Consider the following 20,100-nt stretch of genomic DNA (forward strand, 5'->3'; position numbering starts at 1 on the left):
ATAGCGGGCCCAAAGACTGGGATAGATGGTTTGCATTTTGTGCTTTCCACGAGGTTTAGGTTTCTCTGACCTGGTTTCAAAGGAGAATGGGCTTTGAGGTTGTTTGTCCGCGGAAAGTTAAAGTGAAGGCCTTTTGCCCCTGCAGGTATGGGACCCGTTGCTATGACATCCTTTAGCAGAGAAAGGAACAGAGTTGGAGAAGTTACATGCCTATAAAATGATGGTCGTCTCTTTACAAGTAGCCTGAGTGATTTGATCCTCTGGAGAAAATCAAGAGCAAGTGTTTGTTTCTTTAAGCTTCTCACCAGACACGGCGTGTGTTAGGCTGAAGATGGAAAGCCAGAGCCCAGGGTGGGGTCTGTTTGGTGTCTCCACTCAGCAAGTACTTATGCTGAATCCTTGGCAGACAAGACAGGCCCCACAACCACTCCTTCCACGACTTTGGGGGGTATTTCCCAGCTATTTGTTTGCTTCCTCTTTACCACCTTTGGGAAGAACTGAGGATATGGGGGAAAAAAAATTGCTTTAGGGAGTGGGGACTCTGCCTCAGGTGAGGGGTGTGATCCTGAGCGGATCACCAGACATAGTGGGCCTTGGTTTGAGAAGTGGTAGGAGAAAAAAACTCTTCCAGCCTTAAAATTAACCAAAAGACTGTGGATTTAAAATACAAAGTAGATTCTGCACAGGCTAAAAAACTTTGGTAGCCCTAAAGGGAATGAGGAAAAAATGTGAACACTAAGAGCACTGCCCTTTTGAGGCCCAAAGTTTCCCAGGATCAACATAGATTTGTTCTCAATTGTTGAAGTGTGTCTGACGTGGCAAGTATCCCTGGTGCACTCATCTGGTGCTAATTAATTTTGTGGGGGCATTTCTTCTCCTCCAGCTGAAGAATTCGCATGAGATAAGATGGTTCTTATATAATAAGCATGCCAATTGTGGCCATGATTTAACAACAAAGATGAAAATCCATCGGGGGAGGTAATAAGAAGAGTTCATTGAGACAAGTGAGCTTCCCGTGTGACTACTCGCGAGATGAAGGTAAGGTCAGCACAGCTCAGTCATCCGTGCAAGGGGCAGCGAATGATGAACAAGGGCAGCTCTCCTTCCTCATCATCCACACCCCACCCAACTACCACCGCTACCACCAAGCCTCCCAAAGTTGGGCCATCTGCTTGTTTAGGAATACACCTGGGATTGACTGAATGGGTGTGATTCCATCAAGAACGTTCACTGCCACCTTATGTTAGGCAATGTGACCAAATAGCTAGCTGTTTGATTCAAGTGTTCAATTTTTGTGTCCTAAGGCAAGAGCTAATCTCTCTGAGTTCTTTCCTGGCCTGTTATAAGAAAAGACAGCAGAAAAACTTAGCATTTGAACACATACTGTGTTTTCAGAGCCCGTCCTTGGAGGCACTCAAGGCCATGGCAGACACCTTCCCCAGCACAAGGAGATCAGGCTTCTTGTCTCCCCAGCCCTGCCCTCTTTGGAGTCTGCATGACTGCGGGAGACTCAGAGAGGCGGGCCTGGGAGGGCGGCCGTAGTTTCAGTCTCCTGCTGGTCTCTGGAGACACCTCCTCGTCAGCCAGGGTCACGATGAGCCCTGCTGGCAGTGGTGATGTCTCCCCCGTATTCATGGATCTCTTGGACTCATTCTTATTTTTAATGCTCCATCCCTTGAACTCATAAGGAACTTGGAGTTACACATCCAGACTTCTGACTTGAAGAGGAAGGCCACTGACCCATCCAGGTGACAGGCTCTTTTTAGTTTTCCTCTTCTCCTGTTAGTTTTAACCAGATTTTATTTGTGTAAAAATATTGGTGGGGGTTCTGTTTCTGCCAACGTAGCAGAGTACATATTTTGAAAACACCTCCTACTACAAAATACCTAGAAATGCTGGGAAAATGTAACAGATAAGAAAGACAAGGACACCCCAAGGGGCCAAAAAGGAGGAGGGAGGCTGCAACCCAGAGTGGGAAGCAGGTGTCAGGCAGGCTGGGCTGAGGGTGTTGTAGGATTTTGGTGCCCCTATCTTCGAAAAGCTGCACAGGGGACAGAGTCTGTGCCAGGTAGGGGAGGGGAACTGAGACTCCTGTCAAAATCGGGGACTTCTGGGGGTGATCCCATGGCCTAGTGGTTAAGTTTGGCACACTCGGCTTCAGCGGCCCAGGTTCATGAGTTTGGATCCCAGGTGTGGACCTACACCACTCATCAGCCATGCTGTCGTGGCAACCCACATACAAATAGGGGAAGATTGGCACAGATGTTAGCTCAGGGTGAACCTTCCTCTCCAACAACAATAACAAAAAAATTCTGAGACTTCTAAAGTTGTGTAGATTAAGTGGGAAAATGGTGCTTTTGAAAAGGGAGATACATGACTTGATGTGGGTTTTGAGTGGTTAAAAGAAGATTTCCTGAAAAATTTGCAGCCTTGACCTTGTCATTCTGTGCGTTTGGGATCTGAATTGACACCACCTGCGTGGTTGAGAACACCCTAAGTAGAGAAGTTCACTTAAAGGTTTTCCAAATGAGAAGCTCTCTGGGACATTTGGTTGTAATCAATGCAAACCCTCTTTGGAGAATGGAATCATCCCCAGGCCTTGGAAGATTCTCACAAAAGAAAAAAACAGAATTAATGTTAGTGACAACAAGGGACACAAGATGTTGTTTGGCCAGACCTATGAGCCACCCCACCCTCCTGCATGCCACCCATCCTCCCTGGAGTGCCCTTTGTTTAAGCTTCATCTGGATGATAATGTCTTATATGCAACTAGCACTATACAGTCTATAAAGCCCCTTTATATGCATTATCTCATTTTGCTCCATGATTTAATTACTAGAATGGGATAAATTGAATCCATTCTGCTATTGAAAAAAATAGGTTTAGAGACACTGAACGTCCAGCCCTGTTAACAAATGGTGGAGCAGGAAATTCCCCATGTCTTCTAAGTCTCAATCCAGTGACCTTTCCAAAATGGCAGCCCACTTCATTCACGGAGAAGCAACCTTACTGAGCTCCTCCTGGGAGCTGGGACTAGGAGTAGGGGGTCGGATACTGTGCTGTTCAGGGTCATACAGGAAACAGGCAGTGGGACAAATGCCAGGGCTAAGAAGGAGGCCCTATGGGGGCATGCAGGAGGGACACCTAACCCAGAATTGGGAGAGTCAGAAGAGGCTTCCCAAGATCCAGAGCTCTCCCACTGACCTCTGCCGACCTCAAGCCAGAGCAGCTCCTCCAGATCTCTCTCCCAAATCACCACAGCCCAAAACTGACCTCTTCATTCCCCGACACGATCCCATCCCACTGACTTGAACCCAGGCACCGGAATTTCAGTGCTTGATTTCAGTAAATCACAAAGACCAAGACTCTCCTGCAGGGTGTTTGCTTAAGTGGGGGTGAGTTGCTGTCTGAATCTCAAAGTTGAAATGGAGGGTAGACTGGAGTGGGGGGAGGAGAGACTTTTGAAGGGAAGGGTTGGGTGGAGGTGGGAGCCACAACTATGCACACCCTCCCTTCCTCCTCATTCTCCCATCAGATGCTCCGGGGGGCACACAGAGCTGTGGGGGCAGAGTGTGATCTACTCTCCCATGGGAGCAGAGGATGCTGAAAAGCTTTCAAAATAAAGGGAATTTGTGTTGAATATCTTCTTTCTTCTCTCTGTGAATCCTGTCCTACCTCCCAGCACCCCACCCCCCACCACACATAAGTGGAGATATTATGTGGGCAGGTAGAGATAGATCAGAGCCATACTAGACAACTAGAGAGACTGGGGGTGGGGGTGGGGGAATTAAAAGAGAGGGGTGGGGGCCCATTCCTTTTTCCCACCCCATCCAGCTGTCCCCAGTGAACAACAGAACCGCTCTCCATAAATCATAAATTTATTCAGCTTCTGCAGACCTCCAGTTTGCCCCAGAGCTTAACTCTGGGAGACTAGGTAAGTATCCACAGATTGTAATTCTTTACTTTGCAATTTGGAGATGTAAAATGATATATACTGCTGTTTCATTAAGGTGTAATTTTTGAGTAAATATTTTTAATAAAACCCTTTAAATCTATCTCAGTGTTTGGGTTTAAATCATCTCTTAAAACTGAATATACATGATAAATTATAGCCACAAGTCCCTCACTTTTCCATCAGTCTAATGCTTCAAGTTACAGGGTTTTAAGTTACAGAACCTTTTCAGCCCTGCTTGGAGTTGCAACGCAATTTCATTTTACAGCTTGAGAAACATTTCATATAGTAAATACTCTTCAAATAAATCTATGGAATGAATGAACATTAGAGAAGCAAAGAGAGTTTTAAAAGGCAGGTGTAGTGGGGCAGGGGAAGAGGGTGGCAAAGTCTAAATGGGATGCAGACGTTTCTGGGGCTATCTGGAAAACAACACTGGTGAGACAGACAGTCTTAGTCTGCTCAGGCTGCTATAACAGAATACCATGAACGGGGTGGCTTAAACAACAGAAATTTACTTCTCACAGTTCTGGAGGCTGAGAAGATAAGATCAAGGTGCCGACAGGTCCAGTGTCTGGCGAGGGCCCTGTTCCTGGTTGCAGATGGCCAGCTTCTCACTGCGTCCTCACATGGTGGAGAGCAGAGACAGCCATCAAGCTCTTGAGTTCTCTTCTTGAGAAGGGCGCTAATAAGGGCACTGATCCCATTCATGCGGCACCACCCTCATGACCTAACCACCTCCCAAAGGCCCCACCTCCTAACACCATCGCACTGGGGGTTAGGATTTCAACATATGAATTTGAGGGGGACACAGACATCCAGTCCACAGCACAGACCAAGAGAGGTTGAGTCTCCTGAGCAAGAGAAGCCTTGAGGAAAGAAGCCAGGTACAGCCAGTGGGACCTAAAGCAAAGCCTTAGCTATGAGGAGGGAAGGCGAGTTCTGTGCATTCCGAGGCCATCACCTAGTTTTGCTCCTAGAGTAGCAGTACTGGACTCAGTGTGGGACTCAGCAGAGAACAGCATGAGCAGGAAATAAGAATGAAGAAGTCTTTCTCTAAAGCTCTGGAAAATATAGGTGCTTGGGCAGTGCTGCTTCAAGAATGCTCCAACTGAGAGCAACACGGAATAGAACATAAGAGAAATCACAGTGTACCGCTGTGCTGTGCATGTGGTCCCCAGGGCGTGACCCGGGAAAGAAGAAGGTGGTGCCCAGTGGGAGATGGCAGAGAAGTAGCAACATCCATTGACATGACCAAAACATTGGAGGGACATGTGACAGGAGCCGAGTACTTCGTGGACAGGTGGGAGCAAGAGGTGGTGGAACTGGGGTGATTTTGCTAGTGTGACCTTAGGCTTGGGAGACTTGAGTGACACAGGTAACTGCTAAGCTGAACTCCCAGCCCTTGAGTCTCCTGCCCTGTTCCCAGCTGCTCTCTCCCATGTCCAAGAGCTAGCACTTAAGCCAATTTTATTGATCAGAATCACACACATGCAAAGCTTATGAAGATACAGATCATAAATATACTCCAACTGCGAGCTCTCTGAGGTTAGAGATCGCGCATCAACAATGCCCTGGAGAATGGGGACAGATCACATCTGCAGAGAGCTCTGCAGTTGTTTTAAACCCACTGGTACACACATCTCATTTGGTCCACATAGCAAGCCGGTGAGGTAAGCACTGAGCCAGAGAGAGGGACGTAAAACCAAACATAAGCACAGCCGGGTAGTTGAAAAGCCCTCGGCTCAGGGTCTCAGGCTCCCACTAATGACCAGCTTCTTAGGAAAGCGAGCCTAGCTCCTCCTGTGAGCAGGCTGACGTGGTTACTTGAGACCTTATCGGTTCTGGAAGGGGAAGAAATGAAATTCACGTGGCCTTCTGGAAAGGATCAAGCATTCTCTCTTCTACCCGGAGATTCAATTCTTCTTGACAAGGGGATGGACCCGATGAGCTCATGTAAGGAACCGGTTCTCACAGAGTCAGTTTGTTTTGAACTGCATTTTGAGGTTTGTTTTAAGATGTGTCTACCTGTCACAGTGACATATACCAGGGCACATGCACTGAAGCAGCCCTTTTAAGGACACTCCCCCTGAACAAAGGGCCTGAAACTTTGTAGTTCATCTCTGCGCTTACAGATGAAGACACTCTCCACGGTGTGCCTCTAGCCCTGCCACCCAGGGCTTTTTAACCGGGACGGCGGGAAGCCTGGAAGAATGGTATCCTTTAACCCTCAGAAGCCTCCCGAGCCCTCTGGGTCTAAATCTCCCAGTTCTGAAGTGAAGGCAGGTGGACTCCATGATTTCTAATGTCCCTGCAACACACATTAATTCTGTCATGCAATGGGGCTGGGTCTTTACCAGGGGATTTCTAAGGAAAGCTCCCTTTGGGCAAAGAGGGAGATGCAGAAAATCTCAGGAAGCACGGAGCTTCATTCGCCATGTTGGTAGTCACCAGAATGCCTCTGTCTATGGCAGTCACATATATAAATGTCTTTCTGTGTCAATGGGCTATTGTTGGGGACACATTTTGTGGTTTTGAAGCTCTATTTGTGACTTCAGTTCACGGGCTTGGCTGCATCTCTCATTCATTCATTCATTCATTCACTCAGTGCACATGTCTTTGAGTAACTGTGTTCCATGCACCAACTCCTACTAACTAATTACTAAATATTTAATGTAGGCTGTTACGTGGCAGCTACTATGCTAAGCCTTTTACATATGTCATCCCGTACTCCTCCCAATAACCTACCAAGCAACTACTATTAATACCCCCTTTTTACAGGTGAGAACATGGAGGCTGAGGGAAGTTAGAAGAAACACCAGAACAGGTTTCCCTCATTAGACAGTCTGACTCCAGAGTCCATGATCTTGACTATGACTCTATATTGCCTCCAGGACGTTCAAAGGTGAGTCAAGCAGGGTCTGTACCCTCACAAGCTCATAGTTTAGAAGAGGAGGCAGAATTGTACAATAAGCACAATGAAAAATAAATGTTATCCTAAAGGAATGTGCTCTTAAAATAGCATGGGAGGAAGGAGCACCTCAGCCCTCCTGGTGGAGAGGAGGGGAATCTGGGACTCATACCATCACACTGGGAGTTAGGATTTCAACATATGAATATGAGGGGACACAAACATTCAGTCTATAACAAGTAAAAATATGCAATGTCCTTGTGGCTCTAGCTCCCTCTCAGGGCAAACCTATCTGACGGTGTTAACATAGGTAAATAAGGGACACTCCACCCAGGAAGATTGATCAGCCATGTTGGATGATCTTAGACAAGGAGAGATTCAGAACTGAAGACTGGTGCTGCCCCTCTCAGCACTGTTTTGGCTTTCAGGCCGAAGCTAGCATCCCAATGTGTCCACCCACATCTGGCTGTCAACTCCTGCTGACCACGTTAAACACTCACACAGCAGGACAAACTCCCCTACTTCTGTTCCCGTAACTTCACTTTCCCAGGATCTTGTCTGTGAGGAGAGAGTGCTTTGGCCAGCCAATTTGTACACCTGCTTGGGCTTGGCAATAATATTTCTCAGAGTAAAATAATAAATAAGCCTTCTACATCAGCTAGGTGAGAAAATTGAGGCACAGAGAGGTACTACAAATTCTGGAGAATTCTCTTTGTAACCCTTCTTAAATTATCATCATCAAAGTAAAACATCACCACAGGCAAGGTACCCTCAGACTGCATGGGGCCATTATCTGTATAAACAATTTATTAAAACATATATTACAAAATTCACGGGCTCATGTAAGGTACAGTGATTTATTAACGGAGATTTGGAAGCAGAGGTAGAAAAGAGGTCCTCACGCATGTGCTTATTGTCCGTAAGTGCTCAGGAAGCCCTCCACAGCATCTATGCACCAGCTCTCCCCGTTCAAGCCCAGGGACTAAACTACCTCTTTGTGTTCTTTATTGTCAAATGCACTGTTTCTGGCTGATTTCATATCTGTCACCACAAGAAAGAGGTAGTAATGCTGTGATTACTGACAATACTGTGGCTCTTCCAAATCTGTTTGTATTGCAAGGATTTAGATCTGCTTGCCTCTGCCGTTCCTAGGACTGCTGACTTAATGCCGGTGACATCTTCACTCATGACATCACTCATCCTTCTATTTGTGCCTATTGGCCTCCAGTGACAGTCTCAAATATTGTTACTGGGCTTCACGGAGGATGACCACGAATGCAAGTCTTGCCTACTGGATGTGGGAACATGTGAACAATAATTCATTTTCCGGTCGTGCTAAATTTACTGTTTGGAATTTTAGAGCACCAATGTGGCTAGAACAGCACGTCTTCCAAGTGTATCTTGTCTCAAACTCTTTAGGCCAGAAGCAGTGCCTTTGTAGAGTGTGATCTCTTTCAATGTTGACTGCCCTCCTGCCTTCCACACACCTCCATCAGTAGTGGGGATAAGTGGGGGGCCTGGGCAGCAAAAGACTGGTCTCATTCACACAAAGAATGGCCACCATTTATCTGGCAGGGATTAAGACCCACCTAGGAGAGAATGAGGTCATTAAGTGGAAAGCTCTGTTGGCATCGTGGAGAAAGGCCTTGGAAGCCCTTATGAATACAGGTGTAACCACCCTGGAGAACTACCTGGCATTTGGCACAGAGCCTTTGGAGGGGAGGGGACTGCCCTGTGTGCCAGTAGGAAGCCTGCTGCCACTCTGCCATCTCTGGGTGCCACAGCCCTAGAGGCAGCACCATGATCAGAATGTGGATGGGTGAAGGCAGAAGCAGGAGCCCACCATGTGGCTACAGGCCAAGGGTTCATGGTGGACCCTCGGTAACCCAGAGTCCTGAACCTGTGTCAAAGGTGAATAAGAGCCACTCAAAGTCAGTATGTCAGCACAGCCTGGAGGCCCAGGTCCATGAGAGAAATAACATGCTGCATGGAGGGAAGAACCTGCTCACCAGGCCACCCTGGGAAGGGTCAGTGTTATGGACTAAATATGAATTAGTGTCCTCAAATTCATATGTTGAAATCCTAACCCCCAATGTGATGGTATTGGGAGGTGGGCCTTTGGGAGGTGATTAGGTTGTGAGGGTGGAGCCCTGACGAATGGGATTAGTGCCCTTACAAGAAGAGACACCAGTGCTTACTCTTGCTCTTTGCTCTCCACCACGTGAGGATACAAGAGGACAGTCATCTGCAAACCAGGAAGTTTGCCCTACCAGACACTTTGTCTGCTGAAGCCTTGATCTTGGGGCTTCTTAGCTTCCAGAACTGTGAGAAATAAATTTCTGTTGTTTAAGCCACGCCATCCATGGTAGTTTGTTATAGCAGCCTGACCAGCAATGGCAGTTATGCTACATAAATGTAAACCTTGAGGATCTTAACAGATTTGGGTTCTTAAATGTATTGAAGTAGCCTCTGCCTAGGAGTCAGGAGTCCTGATCTTTTTTACTGTTACTCTTTATTTTGATAACATTTTGAATTCAGAGAAAAGTTACAAAAATGGTACACAGAACTCTATATACCCTTTACACAGATTCATCAATTGTTTGCATTTTCCCTCATTTGCTTTATCATTCTATCTATAGTCTATAATATATAAATGCATTATGAATATACATGTATATGTATGCATATATATCTATACATACATGCAATTTTCCCCTAAACCATTTTCCCCAAACCATATTTTAGTGTATATTTCCTAAGAAAGACATTCTCTTACACACAGTGCAATTATCCAATTTTTTTAAAAAATTAATATTGATAGAAAACAGTTATCTAAACCACAGTCCATTTAAAGTTTTGTCGATTGTTTCAATGATATCCTCTTCACCTTGATTTTTTTTTTTTTTTTTGCAAGGAAGATCAGCCCTGAGCTAACGTCCATGCCAATCCTCCTCTTTTTGCTGAGGAAGACTGGCCCTGAGCTAACATCCATGCCCATCTTCCTCCATTTTATGTGGGACGCCGCCACAGCATGGCCTGACAAGCGGTGTGTCGGTGTGCACCTGGGATCTGAACCCGGGCTGCCAGCAGCAGAGCGCGTGCACTTAACTGCTACACCAGGGGGCGGGCCCACCTTGATATTTTTTAAGAGTTCAGGCTCATTACTTTGTAGAGTGTCTTCAGTTTGGGTTTGTCTGATGTTTCCTTGTGATTCGATTCTGGTTATACATTTCTGGCAGGACTACCACAGAAGTAATTCTGTATTCTCCTCAGTGCATCATATCAGGAGGGACCTGATGTCAGCCTATCCTAATACTGGTGATGTGGACTTTGGTCACTTGGTTATTGCTGCTCATCGGGTTTCTTCATTCTAAAATTACTTTTTTCCCATTTGTGATTGATAGGTAATTTGTGGTGAAATCCTTTCAGACTATGTAGATAGCCTGTTTCTAATCAAGATTTTCATTCTCTAATTTTAGCATCCATTGATAATTTTATAAATCAATCATTTTTTCTATATTTATTAGTTGAGATTCTAATTAAAGAAGAACTTTCCCTTCTCTCCATTTACTTGTTTGTTTATTTATTTATATTAGGAATTTTATTTTCTTCAATGGGTTATAATGTACTACAATCACTTATTTTGATGTTCAAATTGTCCTAGATTTAAGAAACACAGCTTTTAATAGCACTTCTGATTCTAACAAGCTATGTAAACTGGGGCAAGTCACTTTGCTTTTTGAGTTCCAATTTCTCCTTTTGCATAACAAAGAAGCTACACTAGAAAATTTTTAATTTCTTTATTTGTGTATCAGTCGAAAGAACCAAGATACATAATTTTTCTTCTCTTCCTTTTTAAAGACCTTTTTTTCATTGTTGTTTTTGATTTGAGAGTAATTTTTTTACTCAACTTGCATTTAAAAATCATTTAAATAGCCATAATAGTGGTTAATCAGTCGAAAGCAACACATGATTAGTTATTTCATTTATTTCTTAGCATGGGGAGAAGGAGGAGGATGGCCTTTTGTATTGAAAAAGATGGAATAAATTGATGACCTCTGACCCCCAGCAGGAAATATTTGCCGCTTTCTCTGACAATGGCAGCTCTTCTCAGACCGGGCATTGTTCTTGGAACTAATGGCCAGAGAAGAAGCAATTCTCACCCACCTCTTCTTCTTCCCCCACCGTTTCCCCACCCACTGAGATACCTAACACCTAATGCCCTACAGTTCCCTCTTTCCTTACACGCTTTTATGACTAGAGTGGATTTGGTTTTATTAACGAGAATGGGCAGGGTGGTTTGGAGAGGAAGAAGTTGTATGTGAGGTCTGTTTTGTGTTCTCCAATAACCCCATCACAGGCAAGCAGGCCTGAGTCCTCTGTTCACAACTGCGTGGTTAGGGTGTCACGTATGTTGTGTGTGTGTGCGCAAACATGCCCATACACACACTCTGCAAGAAACACCAATTAATAACTAAAATTTTTCATTTCTGCTTTTTAAAAAAAATTTAGGTACTGCGGAATGTACATTGCTATGTAATTGAGTTATAATTTTATTATTTCTTTGCAATGCTGATGAAACTATTGGGAACATTTTTTAATTAGAATTAAGGCCAAAGGAACAAAAGTAAAAAAATGAGGAGCATATATATAATATACGATCCTTTTAAAAATGTTTCCTTTGGTCAGTTCCCATCAAGGATTTCTGGCAGTTTTACATTCTCATTCTTGTAGCTTGCATCCAGGTCAATAATGGAGCAGACCAAACAGAAAGGGTCTGTTCTTGTTTGTTTTCCTTAAATATTCCGATCAGCTTCCTAGTGCAATACCAACCTCATACTCAAAATAGCTCTTACCTCATCTTTCCAAAGACTATGATTTGGGGAGGGGAAGAGGGAGAGGTTATTTATAGACTTTTAACCATATTTCCAGGCAAAAATAAGCCCAGTACAAATTTTCCTTCAACCAGACTCCCCATTGTTTGAAAATGCAGACTTTTTCTGTTTGCTGCGATCCCTGGACATTCCCTTCTTTGAGGGATCCCATGGAGAAACCTATGTTAATCTAAACATCCACTGTACACAAGAGTTTAGACGAACCCCCTACAAATCAGAAACGACACAGTATCTTGAAAGGTTAAGAACAGGGCACACACATAGTTTTTATTCCATTCGCTCAGCATATTAGCGTCACAGGTCTTTTGACGACGCCAACAATCTGCCCTTCTGAAAGAAGAAGCTTCTAGAGTCTGATGACTCTGAGGAAATGAGTTATTCTTGTTATCAATTGGGGACAGTTGCCATTCATACTGAAGAAGAAAGCAGATCTATTGCAGGGCATGAAATTAAATTTTCCAGGTAGCAGCAAGTAATTGATACCATGGGGTGACCTTTGCCCGAGGCAGCCAATTTCAATCCAATCCGTGGAGAACAGCAACAGGGCCGGCTCCCCTGTTTGACCCCCGCAAGCTGAGCCTGAAAAATAAGCTGCCCGAGTAACTTTGATCTCTTTTTCATAAATGCTCCCCATTTTTGTTACCTTTGTTCTCTCAGCCTTTGTCCTAATTCAGATTTCCCTGATGGTCTTATACATTTTTAATGAAATTATTAATCCATCCACCTGAGATGCTAAGTGAGAATCAGATTTATCAACTTACTGTGTGGTTCAGGTTTTTGTTTTTCGTTTCGTTTTTGTTTTTTTGTAATACAACATTAATTTTTCTGGGTTTCCAGATCCGACCTTTAAAAATTTATCATCAGAAAGGTTTTTGGAAAACAGAAAAAGGTAAGCCCAGATAAGCCACAGCATCTTTTTTCTTACCGAATACTCATTTATAAATTCAAAATTAATTGGTTTCTTCTGGATTGTGGCAGAGCATCTATCACCGAGAATGAGTTTTAGGATGAGTATTGAATTTATTTAAATAACAGGTTAGTATAGGAAAGACAGCCAACAGGAAAAAAATTACATGCCTGTCTCTGGAATTGCTCAAAAATTAAATTGGAAATTCACTCCATAACCTATTGCTAGTCTTGAAATTCTTGACATTGAGTACAAAGTAGCTCCCAAATTAGGATTTTTGGTTCAAAGTTCTAGATCTTTTTAAACTCCTTAGGTAAGGAAAATGGACTGAAAGTCCTAATGCAGCAATTTAGGGCATAAATTATGTAAGTGCAAAGAGCAGACCAGATCACAGCTCCTTGAGCTAATTTAGATTTTAATCAGATTTTTCATTCCAACTTTAATTAAAGTGTTTGACTTAGAAAAATGGCTATTAAAAAAACTGCCAGTAAAGCAAAAAGAAAAATTAATTGGAAAAAAATGTACCCTGACTGCTATGAAGATTCATAGCATATGTTAGGAAAGTGAGCAGAAGAATGCTTCAATGAACAAACTATAACATACAGGAGTATTTCTCTCTCTAGGCATAGAAAAATGTGTGTGTTGTATTTGTCTCCTTGCATGATGACATAAGTAAAAATAACAGAAAATTTCTTTTTCTAGTTTAAAATCTAATGATACCCTCTAACTAACAGGCTGTAGCTTATCATTAACTTCTTCTGCCTGGTTTGGTCAGGCTAATTTCTGTAGCAATCAATCAATTGGTTAATATTTGTTGGGTCTTTACTGGTCCGGGACTAGGAGGATTACTGAAGAAGTATTGAACACGGTTCCTGTTCTTGGAAAGCTTACAGTCTTAATGAGGAAAGAGATGAGAAGAGCCCAAGACAATCAGATCTCCAGCCTGAGAAATTGGATGGCACATCTCTGATGCTTATAAAAGTTGAGATAAGGGGGGACTCTGCCTAGTTGCTAGCATCTGTGTAGGTGGGATATTGAAAGATGGGCAGGATTTGGATAGGTGCAGGGGTGTCCCAGGCAGGGGATGGCTGAGCAGGGTGAGGCAGGAGAGGGGAGCCAAGCCTGACCAGATGGAGAGTTTGTATGGAGGAGTGGGGGTACAAGAGTTAGGCTGACCTGGACCTTGAATACCAGGCAAAGGCATTTACGTCAGATATGATGTACCTCACATTTATTAAGTACTATTACTGTCTGTCTGGACTTTGTGCATTTATGTTATTTCCATGCTATACTGTCTCTTTTCTGTGGGTGCTGGAGATCTAGGGGTGAGAGGACGCAGTTTTGAAAAAGAGCAGCCTGGTGGTTTATGCAGATTGTATTGCCAGAAGGAGACTGGCAGCAGGGAGGCTAAGAGGCCCCTGTCCTGTCCAGGGGTGAGGTGGGCCTATCTGGGCTGCAACCATGATGGATGCAAAAAGGGGAACTCAAACCCCCTTCATTCAGCAAACATTGTTGAACACCTCTAGGGGCCAGTCCTGGAAATAAAAAAATCAGTTAAGACTTGGCAGCGGCGGGGGAAACTCATGGTCAGGTCGTATCAGCTACCAAGAACACAGAGCCAGCGCCCCAGGATGCACAGTGCAGGCTGTATGACATCCGGCTGAGACATACAGACGGGCCTGGCAGGTGTGGGCAGAAGTGCGAGAAAGCCTTCCCTGGGAGATGCCCTTTCGCTGGGCTGGGAAGGAGAAGGATTTTGCCAGGCAGAGAAGGAAAAAAACACAAAAGCAGAGGATCGAAATTAATTGAGAAGTTAGGTCAGCAAATTAAAGACAGAAATTTAAAAATTGAATTAAAGAGCTGCCACCATCTTCCTTAGTCTTATACATCCCACATCTGGGATTTTCTGAAGGAGAAAAGAAAAAGGAATCACGTATTTTGGCAAACACCGAAACATTTATAGAGATGAAGAGGCAGAACGCTCGGAACTGTGGGGCGAGGTTTAAGCACTTATGCTTTATTCGGAAGTAGGATCACAAGGAAGGAAGCGAGGGAAGGATGGGAAGCAGACACGAGGGCACGTGTCACTGCATTGGCTGCTGTGTCACAATAAGCCTAAACCAAGAAGTGACACAGCCAGTGGCTGGACAGGTGCAGGATGCCTCCAGATTAGCTGTATGAAAAACCATCCCTCAGAACAATACATCAGAGGGAGGGACAGAGGGAAAGTCCTACCGCTGGCTCCCTTCTGCCTCCTCTTTCCCATTTCTCAAAGTGAAGCCCTCGGGAGTTCACCCCCTGTATTTCCGGGTCGGGTCACCGGGCCTCTTTGGCAGCAGCCCTCTTTGGGGGAAGCAGATCTTATAACCTATGGCATGGCATTTTATGAGATCAGAAGTGGGGGAAGAGCTGAAGACCACACAGGAGGAACCATGAGGTCCTACATGGAGTCTTTCCCCTCAGCTGCCAGTGCAGGAGCTGAGGTCCAGGGGACAGGGAAGGAGAATCTGATGAGGCCCACAGGATGCATCCCATACCAGATGCATTATTACCACACATCTGACAAGAGATTTTCACATATTGAGGTATATGGGATGGGCTAACTATTCAGGTGCAAGTGATTTGGCTTGAACTAAAGAAGCCTGATTTATGGCCTATCAAACATACGTTGTATATCTGCTTTAACCATTAAGGTAAAGAACACACTCTCTTAAGATAAGAATGCATACTTCGCCTCCTACGCCATATCGGTAACATCCATATTAGTCCCTTTCCTGACATCAGGGTCATGTTGACCTGCTAATTTGCAACTAAATACTTCTTTGAAACTTTGAAAATGTACCCTGGGTGTGTTTAATGTATGTTCTTTGTTCTAAAAAGATATAAGACTGTACTGAAAACCATGCTTCTCCGGAATGCCTTCAAAGGCCTTCCTGGGTTATAATCCTCACTCTGGCTCAAGTAAAACTCACCTATGGGGCTGGCCCAGTTGCCTAGTGGTTGAGTTCGTGCACTCCACTTCAGCAGGCTGGGGGTTCACAGGTTCGGATCCCGGGCACGAATCTATGCACCACTCATCAAGGCGTGCTGTGGCCGTGCTGTGGCAGCATCCCACATACAAAATAGAGGAAGATTGGCACAGATGTTAGCTGACATCTGTGCCAATCTTCCTCACCAAAAATACAAACCAAAAAACTCACCTTATTTCTCTTTTCTATGAATGGTGATTGGTTATTTTGCATCAATACATATATGTCATATAATTATGGTCAGTCCTTCCCTTATGCCAAGAAATTTCCACACCCATTGCTTCTTTGATTTCTCCATTCTGTGTCCTTACTGTGCCCAATTATTGAGATTTTCTACAAGGGTAGCATGAGACAAGGAAAAGCAAAACCCATGTCAGTTCATGCTGTCACTTAGAAGCTCACAGACAAAACTGGTTAAGCAAGATAAAGATGTGTAAGGACAGATGGCATTAAATTGAGGGACAGGAGAGAGGTAGGTTCCAGAACATGTTCGCTTAAGCTTGATTTTCAGCAAAATCTTTTCTTTCTTTTAAGTGGGGAGGATGGGGGACTGAGTGTGTCCATATCCTTGAAACTTGATCCTCTTCTCAGGGGAGGAGCAGGAAGAGGAGGTGAGCCTGACCAGGAGGAAGAGGCATAGAGGCACCGTGAGACACAAAGGTACAGTCAGTGTCATTGGGAAACCCTGCGCGAGAGACCAGCAGAGCTGGGATATTGACAACTATTTCCCCCACAGCCTGCTCTGACATTCGTAAACTCGAAAACTACCTTAGGACAAACACTTTAAAAAGAAGAGATGACAACAGAAAAACTGCTTTGAGTTTGTACCCATAAATGTGCCAGGTGGGAACCACCCATGAAAACCATCACAAGCCTTCTCTGGAAGGCTGCTCTTAAACTTGAAAATGATGACATTATCAGCAATTGCGCGAAAGCTTCGGGTCCACCTGAACTGTGGCTCTGCTGGTTCCCTCCTGCTAACCTCTGTCCTGCTGACTGTATAATCCAGCAGGGGCCTGCAGATGCCCCTCTTTTAAGTTAACTCCGGCTGCCTGCTCAGTCAAGCTAATCCTCAGAGTGCTTTGCAAAGAATGCAAAGGAGATTTTCCTATCTGAAGCTACACGTGTGAAGACCGTGTGAGTGGAAGAGGAGGAACCACGATGTGTCCCATTGTGTCTGCTTGAGGCCCTATTTTTTAAGCTGTTCAGTGTAACTAATTAGAAGAGAATTCTAAATGCACCTTCTTGCCATGCTTATGATCAAACAACCAATTTAATTATTTTTTGTCTAAATAGATTTGGTATCCTGTAGAATTTTTATCTGATGTTTACACCTTTTTTCAAAATTCATTCACTTTCATACCACGTTTACACTTTTTGCTCTATCTCTCGGTCACTCTTACTTTGAAGAGAGTAAATAGCAACTTGAGCCTTATCTAAGCAACAATATTGTAAAATTACATTTTTGATGTGCTCTGTATGTGTGTTCATGCCTTGGGGCATATATCATTTTTTAAATGTAAAATCTCATCTCATCCAAATTTTCTGGGGCCCCGGAGGATAACGAAGTATGGATGTGGCCCTCTTTAATTACAGCACTGAAACAATAAAATGGAAAGAAAAACAGGATCAGAGACCTTCTACTTTCCTGGAAATGCATGGGAGTCTAAGCTGATTTGTTTGTTCTCGAAAGGGAAACATTGCAATATTTGCCACCTGGCCTCAATCTTTACTCCAACTGTGTGCTAAGAAGCGTTCTCTCTATAAATATGTATCTATATTCATACTTATTCATCTTTTTATATAAGTTTTTTTAGTAAACCTATAAATAACCAAGCAAAAAAATGTTAGTCATGCACTGTATAAAATCATCCCAAATTCTACAATTTGTAGAAAATGGCTCATGAATTTAGTTGGTTAATTTGGAGGGAGTAGGGGAGAGCTCTGTGACATGTGACCTTGGCCAGGCAGGCTGCTATCGATGAATTCCCAGCCTCACTGCTCCCAATTTCCTGGAGACCCCGTCACGGAGCACAGCACATTGGTGAGCTCGTCCAGATGGATCAGAGCAATCTGGGTAGACACTGCAGAACCTGGACCCAGACCTCCCTCCATCTTTTTCTGCAGGGAATTTGGTCCCAGTTCACTCTCCTTAGAGACTGTCATATGGAAAATCTGGATTCTTATTGGAAGGGAAGACAGACCCTTAAACATCAGAGAGTTCATGAAAATAAAGTGTGGTTCATCAGGGCTGGGAAACAGGAGAGCTCCACTGTCAGACGGTGGTGTGAGGAGCCCATGGAGTCACTGCCCAGCAAAACCGCAGGAACTAGTGAAAACCTTTTAAAAAGCAATCATATAGTCTCTGGAAATCATCCTAAGGGCAAACTGCAAATTAAGAAACATTTATTCAAGAAACTCTACTGAATCTTGGTAAGAACAGGAAGGGTCGGCAGCACTTGAGCCAGAGGCCATTCTCTCCCTCCTCCCCACAGCTCAGAGAGGGAAGCTCCACCCTGTGCAGGTGTGGCCAAGAAGAAGGGGCCCCTCTCCCCTTATCTTCCAGTCCAGGGATACAGCACCTCACTGAGAGGGAATAGCCAGCAGCATTTCTTACCCTCTTCAGCTCTGACTTGCAGAGTTGTTCCTGACAAGTGCAGCCAAGAGGTTGCTCCCTTCCTTCCCACAACACTCCACTCGTAAGGGAGAGGTCCTATCTCAGGCACGGCGGTCCAGGAATGCTGGAGCCCCAGTTGCCCTTGTCTCAGCTTTCTCCTAGGGTAGAGAGAGAGTGCATCCTGGGAGAAAATATCAAGAAGACCAAGACTACCCCCCCACGGCCCGCCCAGCACCCTGCTCCTAAGGCAGGGGTGTCACCCTCTTCCCAGCTCTGGAGCAGTGGCTCAGAGATTTTGCCAGGAAGCAAGGCAGACCAGAAGAACAGAGAGCTCTGAAGCTCTTCCCAAAGGAAGTGGCTTTATTTGAAACAGAGTGTGGGGAAGTTCAAGCCTAAGGATGCTCTCAAAAACACTGGAGATTTTGGTGGCAAGCAATTAGAGGCAGCTGGTAGCTCTGTGAGATCAAACTAAACTGTAGGTCAGCTGGTTTACCAGAGAGAACAAGGTAAAGAGGTAGCTAAGAAAAGTCCTCCTGGGGTTAGAGCAAAACTTGAAAACTGCCCCTGCAAAAAGTGCTGAATTTAATAGGATCAGACTGAGGAGCAACTCATGCCCAGGCACTGTCAAGACAGTAGTGCCTTCAGCCGGCAATTAGAGGAAACTATGAGCTGGCTGGGATAACAAGTGAGACAGACACCTTAACAGATAAACCAAGGAAAAAACCAGTCCAAGAGAGCCCTGCTTGACCACTGTCATCCCAGGGTGACACTGTGCATGACCAAGGCCCCAGCCTCTGAGAAGTGACATCATAAGGTTCACACTGTGGTGGGAATAGACTTCACCAAAATGGGCCAGCCAAATCAGCTAGTAAACAACATCAAGAACAGAGCGGGGAAGGAGATCAGACTCCAGAGTTGCTATGATATATTTCCTAAAAATGTCCAGTTTTCAACAAAAATTATGAGGCATGGAAGGAAACAAGAAAGTATGACCCATATGCAGGGAACAAAGTAAGAAATAGAAGCTGCCCTTGAGAGGACACAGATGCTGGATTTAACAAAGACTTCAGAGCAAGACGGGAAACCATGCCTTGAAAGTAAAGGGTATGATGACAACGTCTCCTCAATAGGCAACATTAATAAAGTATTTGGAATTCTTTTGCAACGAAGCTTTGTCTTTTCTCCCCCTTTGTTTATTTAATCATTGATTTATATCAGTAGGAACTCATGGATATTTTCTTTACTTTACACTTTGGGTACAATACTCCAACACTCCTTCATTTTGTTGCTCGAATTGTTTCAGCTTTGTCCTTTCAGAGCGCCTTTGACACGCCCCCATGAAAGTAGGGTTTGGTGGGTTTGGGTTTTTTGTTTTGTGTTGTTTTGTTTGTTTGTTTCAGCGCTTCTGTACTTTCTGGCACTACAAGATGCTCCAGGTTCATCTTATATATTTCCTGCTAAGTCCCAGGATCAGCCATTTTTCCAAGGAATTCTGGTTCCTTTTATGGGAGAATGGTGTTGGAAACCACGATCTGGGTGCCAGGTGCCTTTTTGGAGTAATGAAGGTGTTCTAAAATTGATTGTGGTGGTAGCTGCACAACTTTGCGATTATACTAAAAACATTGAATTGTACACTTTACATGGATGAATTGTATGGTATGTGCATCTCAGTAAAGCTCTAATTAAAAGTAAAAAAAGAAAATTAGTCCAGGGGAGTACTCTATTTCACAAAGCAAAGGAGAACTAGATAGACAAACACTGTACATAATAAATCCTTGCCAACTAGAAT

Source organism: Ceratotherium simum, chromosome 4, assembly GCF_057802395.1.
Source record: "Ceratotherium simum simum isolate JZ-2026a chromosome 4, ASM5780239v1, whole genome shotgun sequence".
Lineage (NCBI taxonomy): Eukaryota > Metazoa > Chordata > Mammalia > Perissodactyla > Rhinocerotidae > Ceratotherium > Ceratotherium simum.